This window comes from Silene latifolia, chromosome X (assembly GCF_048544455.1).
Source record: "Silene latifolia isolate original U9 population chromosome X, ASM4854445v1, whole genome shotgun sequence".
Taxonomy (NCBI): Eukaryota; Viridiplantae; Streptophyta; class Magnoliopsida; order Caryophyllales; family Caryophyllaceae; genus Silene; species Silene latifolia.
This window is the reverse complement of record NC_133537.1, coordinates 138,790,115-138,801,584: the sequence shown is the minus strand read 5'-3', so window position 1 is coordinate 138,801,584 and position 11,470 is coordinate 138,790,115. Positions and strand designations below refer to the sequence as shown.

The window sequence follows — 11,470 nt, the reverse complement described above, 5'->3', positions numbered from 1 at the left end:
TATGGGTAGTGTTTTGAATGAAGGAATGAAGAAATGAATGTGGGAGGGGGTTTATAAAAGACCCGAAAATTTTGAAATGCAGGGGGAAGACGGGCGGATTTCCTTCGGGACGCCCGGATTCTATCTGTTCTGGGTTGAGAAATCCTCGCCTAAAGACAGACGGATTCTAGCAAAGACGCACTGATTTGTAACTGCGGGATGGGTATCTTCTTGAGAAGACGGGCGGATTCCTTTCCAGGGAGTTTTCTTGTTTTTCTCAGCCAAAAAGACGAGCGTCTTCTCTTGCAGGACGGGCGTCTTTCTGAGGACGGGCGGATTCTTTGCAGGACGCCCAGATTTGCTAATAGTCCCAAAATTTCAAAAATTCAGCTCATTGAGGACGGGCGGATTCGAACCAAGACGTCCGGGTTGCCTGAAGACGGGCGTCTTCCCTTGAAAACGCTCAGATTCTTCCCCTTTTACCCGGATTCAGTTCCATCCGTGTACTTGCATATCCCTTGCCATTTTTTCATTCTTCAAAATCTCGTGTTCTTCATTGTGGGGGCACTACTAAGGCATGGATAGCCTAGGCAATTGCTATCCCCACACTAAGCTTAAAGCACTACACATCAATTGAAATCATTAGTCCCTCCCTCACTTCTCTCAAAAATGATAGTTATCTTGATCAAGGCACAAAAATCCAAAAATGACAAAAATGCAATATGAGAATTAAAATGCGAGTTAGGGAGTTAGAAATATTTACAAATGGTGGTTTAGGGAGGACTCCACCAAACTCTCATCCTTAGTGAGATGTCATGGGGGCATGTCCAAGGTGTTGTTGATGTTGCTCAACACCTTGAAGAAGTAATCAAAAGCATGTTCATTGTCGTGATAAAGATCTTCAATAGATCTTTGCCTTTGTTGTCGGTCTTGATCGATAGCATTACCAATATAGGGATTGAAAATCCCTTCAAACTCATCGTCCCAAAGACCACACACTTCATCTATTTGATCACTAAAGATCTCTTGAGTTGATAGAGACAACTCTCCCATTATCTTGTCTTGGCCAATGGGGCCATCTTCTTCATTGCTTGACTTTGGTGAGCTTTTCAAGCTCTCTTTGTTATAATTCACTTGCTCTTCAAATGGAGCTTCTTCAATTTTCTTCTTCCATTGGAGTTCCGACTTCTTCCTATCATCCTTCCGGCTATAATGATCAATCATAAAACATGGTTCATGCAAACGGGGAGCTCTCATAGTCTTGTCAAGATTGAAAGTTATACTCTCATCTCCCACTTATAGAGTGAGCTCTCCATGTTTTACATCAATCACCGCACCCGCGGTGTGTAAGAAAGGTCTTCCTAGAATGATTGGAATGTTGGAGTCTTCTTCCATATCAACAATGACAAAGTCCACCGGGATGAAAAATTTCCCAATTCGTACGGGAACATCTTCCCATATTCCGAATGGTGTCTTCGTCGATCTATCGGCCATTTAGAGTGTGATATTGGTGCATTTAAGCTCTCCCATCCCTAACCTTTTAGTCACCGAGTACGGCATAACACTCACACTAGCCCCTAGATCACATAAGGCTTTGTTGATCGTGGTGTCGCCAATGGTACACGGTATTGAGAAGCTTCCCGGATCCTTGAGTTTTGGAGGTGAACTCCCTTGAAGTATTGCACTACTCACCTTAGTGAAGGCGATAGTCTCAAGTTTCCGGATCGACTTCTTCTTTGTGAGGATGTCTTCATGTATTTCGCATAGGCCGACACGTGATTGAATAATTCCGTGAAAGGAATTGAGACTTCCAAATTCTTCACAATTTCCATAAATTTTCCAAGTTGGTCATCAAATTTGGGCTTGGCTTGACGACTTGGAAAAGGAAGTCTAATCACAATGGGCTCCTTCTCCTTGACCTTGTCTTCATTTTTCTTTGAGATTTCTTCTTTTGATGGTTCTCCATCCTTGGAGTTTTGCACAATTTCTTCCTTGTCACTAGCTTCCACAACTTTATCGTCAACTTGCTTCTTCGGTGCTTCATACCTTGTACCACTTCTCAAGTGAATGGCACTAACCATTTCATGTCTTGGGGGATTACTTTGAGATGGTAATTGCCCCTTTTGTCTTTGTGAGCTTGAAGATGCTAGTTGAGTCAATTGGGTTTCCAACATTTTGGTGTGAGCTAGGATGTTGTTGATGGTGGTTTCCTTTGCTTGACTATCCTTTTGCATTTGAGTGAAAAACTCTTGTTGATTCTTTTGCATTTGAAGGACCGCTTTTTGAACATCAAAACCTTGATCATTTTGTTGATTGTATGGAGATTGATTTTGGTAACCTTGGTTTTGGTTGTAAAAGGGTCTTTGATTTTGGTTTCTCATGGGAGGTGGGGTGTATGTTGTTTGAGGGTTTTGAACATTTTGGCTTTTGTATGAGAGATTTGGATGGAATTTGGTGTTTTTATTGTAATAGTTGGAATAAGGGGTACCACTCTTGTATGCTTGGAAAGCATTCACTTGTTCATTTGTTCCCCTACATTCACTTGGGTCATGTCCCAAAGGTCCACAATTCTCACATATCCCACTTGGGATTGATGAAGATGCCGTCATGGCATTAACATGATGCTTTGGTGATTTTGAGACTTCTTCAAGTCTAGCCATAGCCTTTTCAAACTTCAAATTGATGGTATCAATGTGAGCACTAAGTTGAGCACCCAATTGAGTAACGGAGTCCACTTCATGCTTTCCTCCTCTAGTAGCCTTGTGAGGTCTACTATATTGTGAGTTATGGACCGCCATTTCCTCAATTTTTTTTCAAGTTTGATTGTCATCAACTTCGGTGAACATTCCATTTGATCCCATGTTGAGAATGTTCCTTGAATCTTCATATAGACCGTTCCAAAATTATTGTACCAAGAACCACTCCCTAAGTCCATGGTGAGGACACGAGCGACAAATTCCTTTGAACCACTCCCAAGCTTCATACAAAGATTCTTCATCCCTTTGCTTAAAACCCGTAATTTGAGCTCTTAGCATGTTAGTCTTTTCCGGTGGGTAGAACTTTTTCTAGAAAGCTAGAGCCAATTTCTTCAAAGAATCAATTCCGAGAGTGGCCTTATCAAGGCTCTTCAACCATTGTTTCGTGGTGCCAATTAGAGAAAAAGAAAATAAAACCCATCGAATTTGGTCTTGAGTTACACCGGTTTGAGAAATTGCATCACAATAATCGCAAAAGGCCTCCATATGAGAGTAAGGGTCTTCACTAGGCATCCCCCCAAATTGGCTTCTTTCGACTAATTGGATAAATGCGGATTTGGAAATGAAATTTCCGGTTAGATGTTGTGGTGTGGGAGTACCATTGGGTAGGTTCTCCTAGGTGGGTACGGAATGTGATGAAAACTTAGGCATTGTGGGTTGATTTTGTGTTGTATTTTGTGTTGGGTTCTCCTCACCTTCTCTTGCAAAAGGGTTGATGAACTCAATAGTTGGTTGAATATCTACAACCTCACCAATACCTCTCAAATTTCTCCTAGCAAGTCTTCTATTGGTTGTCAAAGTTCTTTCAATTTCACGATTAAAAGGTAACAAATCACCTTGTGACCTTCTAGACATGCAAAATATCAAACAACTCGAAAACAATTAGAACAAACCTTGAGGAGTTTTACTTCCCCAAGGCAAATAAAGACACAACTAATAACAATATAATAAAATCTAAATCAAGTTAACACCATCCCCGGCAACGGCGCCATTTTTGGTCGGACTATATCTTTTCGGTAACTTGTCGTTAGGAGCACCTAGACCAAAACACAATTTATAGCTTCACAAACAACTCTACAATTAGTAAAGAGGCAAGTAAAGGTCGGATCCCAAGGGACGGGAATTGAGATGAGATTTCTATTGCAACTAGTGGTGTCTTAGAGGTGTCACAATTTGGGTTGATGTAGAAGGTCACTAAACTAAATAGCAATGAAAGTAAATAAGCAAGATGAATTGAAAAGGGGTGTAAACAATTGATAAAAAGCACTAGGGTGTCATGGGGTCATAGGGGATTCATGGGAATTGATCATACAAACATGTTCTCAAATTATAAGCAAGCAATTATTGTTGTGATGGATTGAGTTGGGTTATATCTTACAATCCTAGGAAAGTTTGGGTCCCAGAGCCGAATCGATTAGATTGTACAACACCTACAAGTCGACTTAGTCTTCCCTACTCAACAACATGCATGGTCTAATGAGACTCGAGTTGGTTTATGTCTTACAAGGCTCATTGAAAAGATAGGTGATGGGTAAAAAATGCAAGGATTCATAGGCTCGTATTTCATCAAACATAACATGTGCATGAGTTGAGATCATAACAAACAAGCAAATAAACCATGAAAGCATATTAATTTAAGCATGAATCATTCCCCATGTTGGTTTCCCCTAATTACCCATTAACCCTAGCTAGGTGACTACTCACTCATTATCATGTTGAACATGCTAGCAAGGTTGTCAATCATACCAACAAAGTGAAACATGATGAACAAATGAAAGTAATTAGCAATAATTAAAAAGGGATTAAGAGAATTATACCTACTAATGATTCCAATAACAAAGCAAAGAATAAAAGAAGTACTTGATGCTTGATTGAGAGGTTGTCAATCTCCCAATAATAACCCAAATAATCTTCAATTACCCAAAATAAAGGATGACCAAGAGAGATTAAGGAAATAAAACTAGTATTAAAACTTGATTAATTGTTGATTACAAAACTAAAGAGAGATTTGATTGATATTAACTACTCTAAGAATTGATAAGAATAACATGCTCTTCTAATTAGACTAATGGGGTATTTATAGTGGGGATTAGGTGTAGGAATTAGGGTTAACTATGGGCTTAAATGACGATTAAGTCCCTACTTAGGGAAACGCCGGTATTTTTGGAAGGATGTGCATCTTTCTTGAAGCTTGAAGAAACGAAGTTGTGCTGCCTTGGAATCCGTGCGTCTTAGGCTCGGGACGGCCGGATTCGTGAGTTGCTGCCCGGGCGTCTTTCGGAGAAGACGGGCGTCTTCTGGTTGCTGCTCGGGCGTCTTGTAAGGAAGACGCACGGATTGTGGCTTGGTGGACGGGCGTCTTCTTGAGAAGACGCACGGATTGTCATGCAGCGTGCTTTCTTCTTCTTTTCTTCCCTTTTCTTCATAAAATCCTTGGGGATTTCCTCGGGGATGCAAGGATCTTTTCTCATCATTGCCCCTCTACTATAGTATGTACAAAGGCCTTCTAATCTTGTGTCTCCTTGATGCTTGGTCATTGAATTCAATCAATTTAGCCTCGTTTTGCCATGAAAATGCAAGGTTTGCACTCCTTTCCTACCAAGGACACAAAACCTCAAAGAATATGCAAAACAAAGAACTAATAACAATAAATGACCCAAATATGCACTAAAAAGCATGGGAACAAGGCTAATTCGGGGACTAAATATGCTCTAATTATGGTCACATCCGAAGATGTACTATGTATCTCCAAAGTCTTAAATCATTCGCAATGATCAATATGTCATCCACATATAAGACTAATTAAAATTTCCGTAACTCCCACTAAACTCCATGTATAAACACAACTTCTCGACGTATCGAGAAAAGTTTTATAACATTATCAAAACATTGATTCCAACTCATTGATGTCCTACTTAAGACCCTCTCTTAAGTTTCACATTATCTTAGGTTTGCAAGAATCTATAAAACTCAAGACATGTATTGAATACATTCCTTCTAATTGAAGAAGTGGGTTTTAGATTCACTTGCTATATGTATATTATTATAATGAAACACAATCTCAAAGAAGATCCAAATAGACTTAAGCATTTCAACTAGTGCAAAAACCCTTTGCAACAAATCAAGCTTTGATATCTCTCTTAGATATCCAACAATTTCACTCGGAATTGATTTCGGATTTTCATGGCTCTAAGCCTTGTATTGAGTTGTGACTTAAACACTCTCATGTAAATCATATATTCATTACTTTCCAGAAGTAACTTGAATCAAACAATTTCTTTGTAAGTTGTAAGCTCTTTACTTTCTTAAAAGTAACACTAATTCAACAAGTGAAACAAGTGATGAGTTCAACCTCCTAGGTTTCGAATAAACAACGTCATGTAGCAAGAAAGACCGGTTTTTTGCGACATAATTTTTGACACAATTCTTTTGTGGCTCTTGCATAATTTCTCCCACTCTGTCTTCTAGAAATAAACTTGTATTCTAGGAAGACAGCTTCATGAGCCACAAACCCGTTGTACTCGTGATTATTGTAAGGAAAAATGAGCATTTGTTTCTTGTGAAAACTTACAAGCATGGTACCCTACCATTTCATATCTCATATGAATCGTTTAGATTTAGTGGAAAACAACTTAGACAAAATGATAAAATCCCCAAAATTAGATCAAGTAACTCAAGGTAACTTGATTAAAGTTCAAACCCTATCGAATAGAGTTTTGATTTCTTTATCCAACCACACATTATCCCATAATGTGTGCTAAGAGAGATTAATTTGTGATACTATATCACATTTTCCTTTGGCTTATATCAAAGTCTTCACTTAGATAATCCCATCACGACTAAATCGTGATTCCTGGAACTCTTTGAACTTCTTCAAAGATTTCTCTTTTTACCTTATTAAGTGAATATATTAGTGTCAACTTAAATCGTTGGTAAAATAAAATGATCAACCTATTCTGTATCAGTGATTTACATCCTCGATCTCCTTTTCAACCAAAGGCACGAGACATCTTGCTTTGAATACAAGATACGCATATACCATAAGATCTAATGGTTTCAAGAGTAATCGATAACTCTTTGCGTTCATCATTCCAGAATCTAAGGTTTAATCTTGGGTTACCAATTTGAGTCATGCATCATCTTCATGATATATCATTCTAGTTTGGTTTAGAATATAATCACCTTGATAATGGGCTAGCCATACATCAATCATGGTGTATAGGGTCACAAAAGTGAAACCTCTTTTGTATCTTAACAAATTTATATTCTTATTTGGAGTTTATGCACTTAATAGTCACAATTAAGTACAACTTTAAACTCAAAAACTAGATTGAGTACACAATGACTCTATCTCTCAACATTATTGTTGCTACTCGTCATATTCTATTCATCCTATGTATCAAATACAATGATGAAAACCTCCACTGGTTTCTAATATTGACGAAGTAGTACTAGCAAAATTTATGTCAATCAAATAAGCATTTAAAGACGAAGGTCCCATTAGATGTCCCACAACTAACTTGTTGATTCTTCAATAATTTGGGGTAGTTTCCTTTCTAGCGTCCAACAATTAAGACAATGGAAAAGTTATCAGTCGGGATTGATAGGTTTAGTATCGTTATTCTCAATAACTTTACTTTTAACATTTCCTTGTATCAATTCCATTCTAATTTTACTTCTTTAAAACCTTATCCTTTTCTTAACGGTTTAAGAGAATGCTCCCACTCGTTTCAATGAGTCTTTGCTAAGAGAAGCAAAAATTGAAATTTATGAAGACTACTCTTCAATTTATTCGTTTAGTCTTAAAACTTTCATTGAAGTGGTTGCGGTATTTTGGTCAATTTTGATTTCAAACAAATCTAGTTACCAAAATGATGTGACGTTTCAAAGTACTTAACTCAATTAAGCATATGAGAAACAATTCATTGTAAGTAGATATGTTAGTCAAGAATCAAAAACCCTTTTGATCACGAATAACTTTTATCTATACTCTTCACAAGAGATCCTTATAATGGATAATACGAGGTTTTTAGAAGAAAAATTCAAATTTTGTCTTTCGTTATGATGTTTTAATGGAGATATGAATTAAAAACGAAATGATATCGTATATGATTTGTGGTAAAGAAATAGAACAATATGATAACGGAATAGTGGAAAAACTTTACATTTATCGTTTTATTAATACTTGTAAATAACAAGTAAAGCATTTACATAGTGACCTCTACCCAACTATGATAAATGATTCCAAGACCCAAATTCATATAACTTGGGCAAGGAGTAGCCGATGGAACCCTTATCAATATAACTCGGTGGATTAACTCGTTAATCGATTCTACTTTTAGAACTCTTGGTCGATAAAATTACTCTAATATTTATCTATAGCCCGGAACACATGCGACTACGGTCACGAATACTTCCGTTGAGGTCAATCCAAATTTCGAATAAATGTGTCCATGATCCAAATTCACATTAACTTGGGCACGGGGTAGCCGATGAAACCCTCATCAACATGAATTCGGTGGATAGACATTTATCACCCACTTCCCCTACGTAACAAGGTTTGTACCCCGGGATGGTCGAGTGCACTCCTTTGCGAAATAGGTTTTCATGGTTTCTACTTTTTGGTAAGGCTATGTCTCAATTGTTTATTTTTAGCGAGAGGTCATGTCAATTTATTATCTATCACGTTTTAAGTGAACTAAAGTGGTGAACTACGATAATTGTAATTGACACGGTCGATAAACTCGATTAAAATGATAATGCATGTTTTAGTTATGGCGATTTAGCGATGCATGCAACATATAAATAAAATGCAAAGCATAAATTAAAATCCTAGTATGGCCTTTCTAAAATAGTAAATCTAATAAACTATTACAAATTTGGAAACCAACTCCATTGGTCCCTTGAACTTCGGTCTTAGCACGCATCTCGAGGTAACACCGTCTTTAATGGATCGCCTTCTCGAGTGGCATCGTCTTCAAGGAACTCCGTAATAAATAAATTACATAACAAATTACATAATTTCCTATCATACATTTGTAAATAAAATAAAATAAATCTATTAAATTACAAAACGGTGATACGAGATCACAATAAATTACAACCGAATCGATATTCCCATACATTTCGGGTAATACCAATTAAAACTAAGGTCATACTAAGTAAAATTACATAATTCAAAAATTACATAAAATTAAAATATGACAATCATAAATAAAATGCAGCATTATAATATGTATGAACATGCCCAATTTTATGCTAAATCGCCTTTAAGGAGCCAATATCGTATATTAATCGGTTTTTACGGATTTGCGTGATTTAACCTTTTATAATCACAATAATTACATAAATTCATATTTATGTACAAGTTAATTACCCTAACCTACTTAGGACTCAAAATTAGTCTCCACTAATATATTGACAATAATTAACTTATATTTCTTAATATTGTTCATAAATGGACTCAAAAATACAATATTATGTCATAAACTTCAAATTAAATCATAAAAATTTCAAACAAATTCAAAATTTGAAATTTTAAACTCATGAACATTCTGTAAAAATACCATGACACTCATAATATTCAAAAAAGTAGGTTAAAAATTTCGAAATTTATCGAGAAAAACAATGTTGCGGTTTATCGGATTTATCAATTATAATCATAAAAATATGAGAAAAATTATTTTTCTTAACTTTTCACTTTTAGATATGAAATATATGATAAAATGCAACATGTGACATTTTTCCTTAGTCATGAAGTATGTTTTAGCATTTTTACTAATTAAAGTCACTATTTATGTGATTTTTCATCAAAAATTCATAAATCATGCATAAGGACTTCATTATAGCCAAATATTTTACACATATCTTGTAAAATTGCATGTGATAACATACTAAATTTCTATGATCAGATTCGAAATATAAGGCATAGTAACCTATTTTCTCATTTAAATTCGAATTTAACATGAAAAATCCATATTTCGAGCATAACTCATACAATTATGAAACTTTACAGGCCATCAGTACATAATATATGTGAAAACATATCCAAAACCCACTGGAAAAATCGGAGTTTACCTCTTTTTCGTCCAAAAATGACATTTTTATCATAAAAATTACATTTTAATGCCATTATTATATAAAATGAACAATAAAATCCATAAATTAAACCAAAATATCCTAAAACATTTTAGGACCAGAAACTTTAACATGCATAATAAATTTCGTGATATATTATAATAAACACAAATTTATAAGTTTTGTTTGTTAATCTTATAACTCGTAAAAACAATAACCGATTTGCATGCAAACAACCTAAGGCTCTGATACCACTTGTTAGGATCCCATAATTGCGTAAATTGGGTAAGTCACGTTGACTAATTCTACCTCTAGAACTCTTAGTCGACGAATTTCCTCAAATTCATCTACTAGCCCTGGAACACAAGACCGTCTTATATCCCGTTGAGTCCAACCAATTTTAGCGTGTGATAACCGTTTACCACCCTACTTACTCAAGGTAAAAAGAGAACACCCCGCTTGGGCGAGCGTGGCTTTAATGAACAAGAGATTCATAGGTGTTACTAATATTAGGAATTATTAATATCATTAATTTACATATTCATATATGAAACAATTTATTTAGTCATAAAATAAATTCTAGATCTTATGCATGCAAACATAAATAGAAGTAAAGAAGAAATCTTTTTCCTTACTATGTGATTTCGGTTTTATGGGCACCAACAAGATCTCCTTCTTGTTAGTTCTTGAGCTTTCCAACAATGGATGAACAAGATTCAAGTTTAGAATCTCTCCCAAAAGCATATACCCAAGGAAACCTCTTAATAACCAATACTATTATGATCTAGTAATAATATAAGTCCTTACTTAAATTGACACAAAAATATTTTGTATTTCCTCTTGAATAAAATATTTAACACAATATAATCTTCTACTCTCTCCAATTTTCGCCACACTTAATAAGATGGGTAGTCCATTTTATTTTGTCATTTGTCAATTGTGACAAATGTGACATGTTACTTGACATGTCAAATTGTAATGTATTTTTAACATATTAAAAATCAACATACTCATAAAATATGTCATATACAAAATCGACTCGTAATTCGTAATTACTTGTGCCAAAACGGTTTATCAAATTATAAATTTTAACGTCTTGAATTTATAATAAATTATTCATTCAATTACAATTGTTTCGTAAACAATAATTTTATCTAAGTAATAAACAATTCGATTACTTAGACCGTGTCTCATTTAATCAGATTACAATAAGACACGTTAACTTTACTCACAAAATCATCCGTCAATTTTAAGCAATTTAATTAACTCGTATCGGCATACGATTAATTAAATAATCAATTAAGAGTATTTCCTTATAGGTATGACCTAAGGGGATCAACTGATCACCACCGTCGCACGACAGTAATGTCAAACTCTAGTCAGCCAATCATTACCGATATGTGTGGACCAGTTGACTGTAAAATATTACATCCCATGTGTATTCTTAAAATGAGATTTAAACATGTGATCATCATGATCAACAGTTGTGATCGCATTATTGTCGGAGGACACATATTCCAACAACTAATTGGTAAGGCTAATCTCAATTTTAGTTATGTGAGAGATCTTGTCAATTTAGTCATAAATTCCTTATAAGTGAATTAATTCGGTGAATGTAAATGACGTGAATTGACAACCGCGAAAATAAAATGCATGTG

General features: G+C 35.4%; 1 non-coding gene across 1 annotated transcript; it reads left to right on the top strand.

The window, feature by feature from the left end:
- The first annotated feature begins 2,907 nt into the window (after positions 1–2,907).
- Positions 2,908–3,014, top strand: LOC141624511 (small nucleolar RNA R71). The gene has a single exon (XR_012534318.1). It is a non-coding gene; the product is annotated as a small nucleolar RNA R71 (small nucleolar RNA).
- Positions 3,015–11,470: the final 8,456 nt, after the last annotated feature.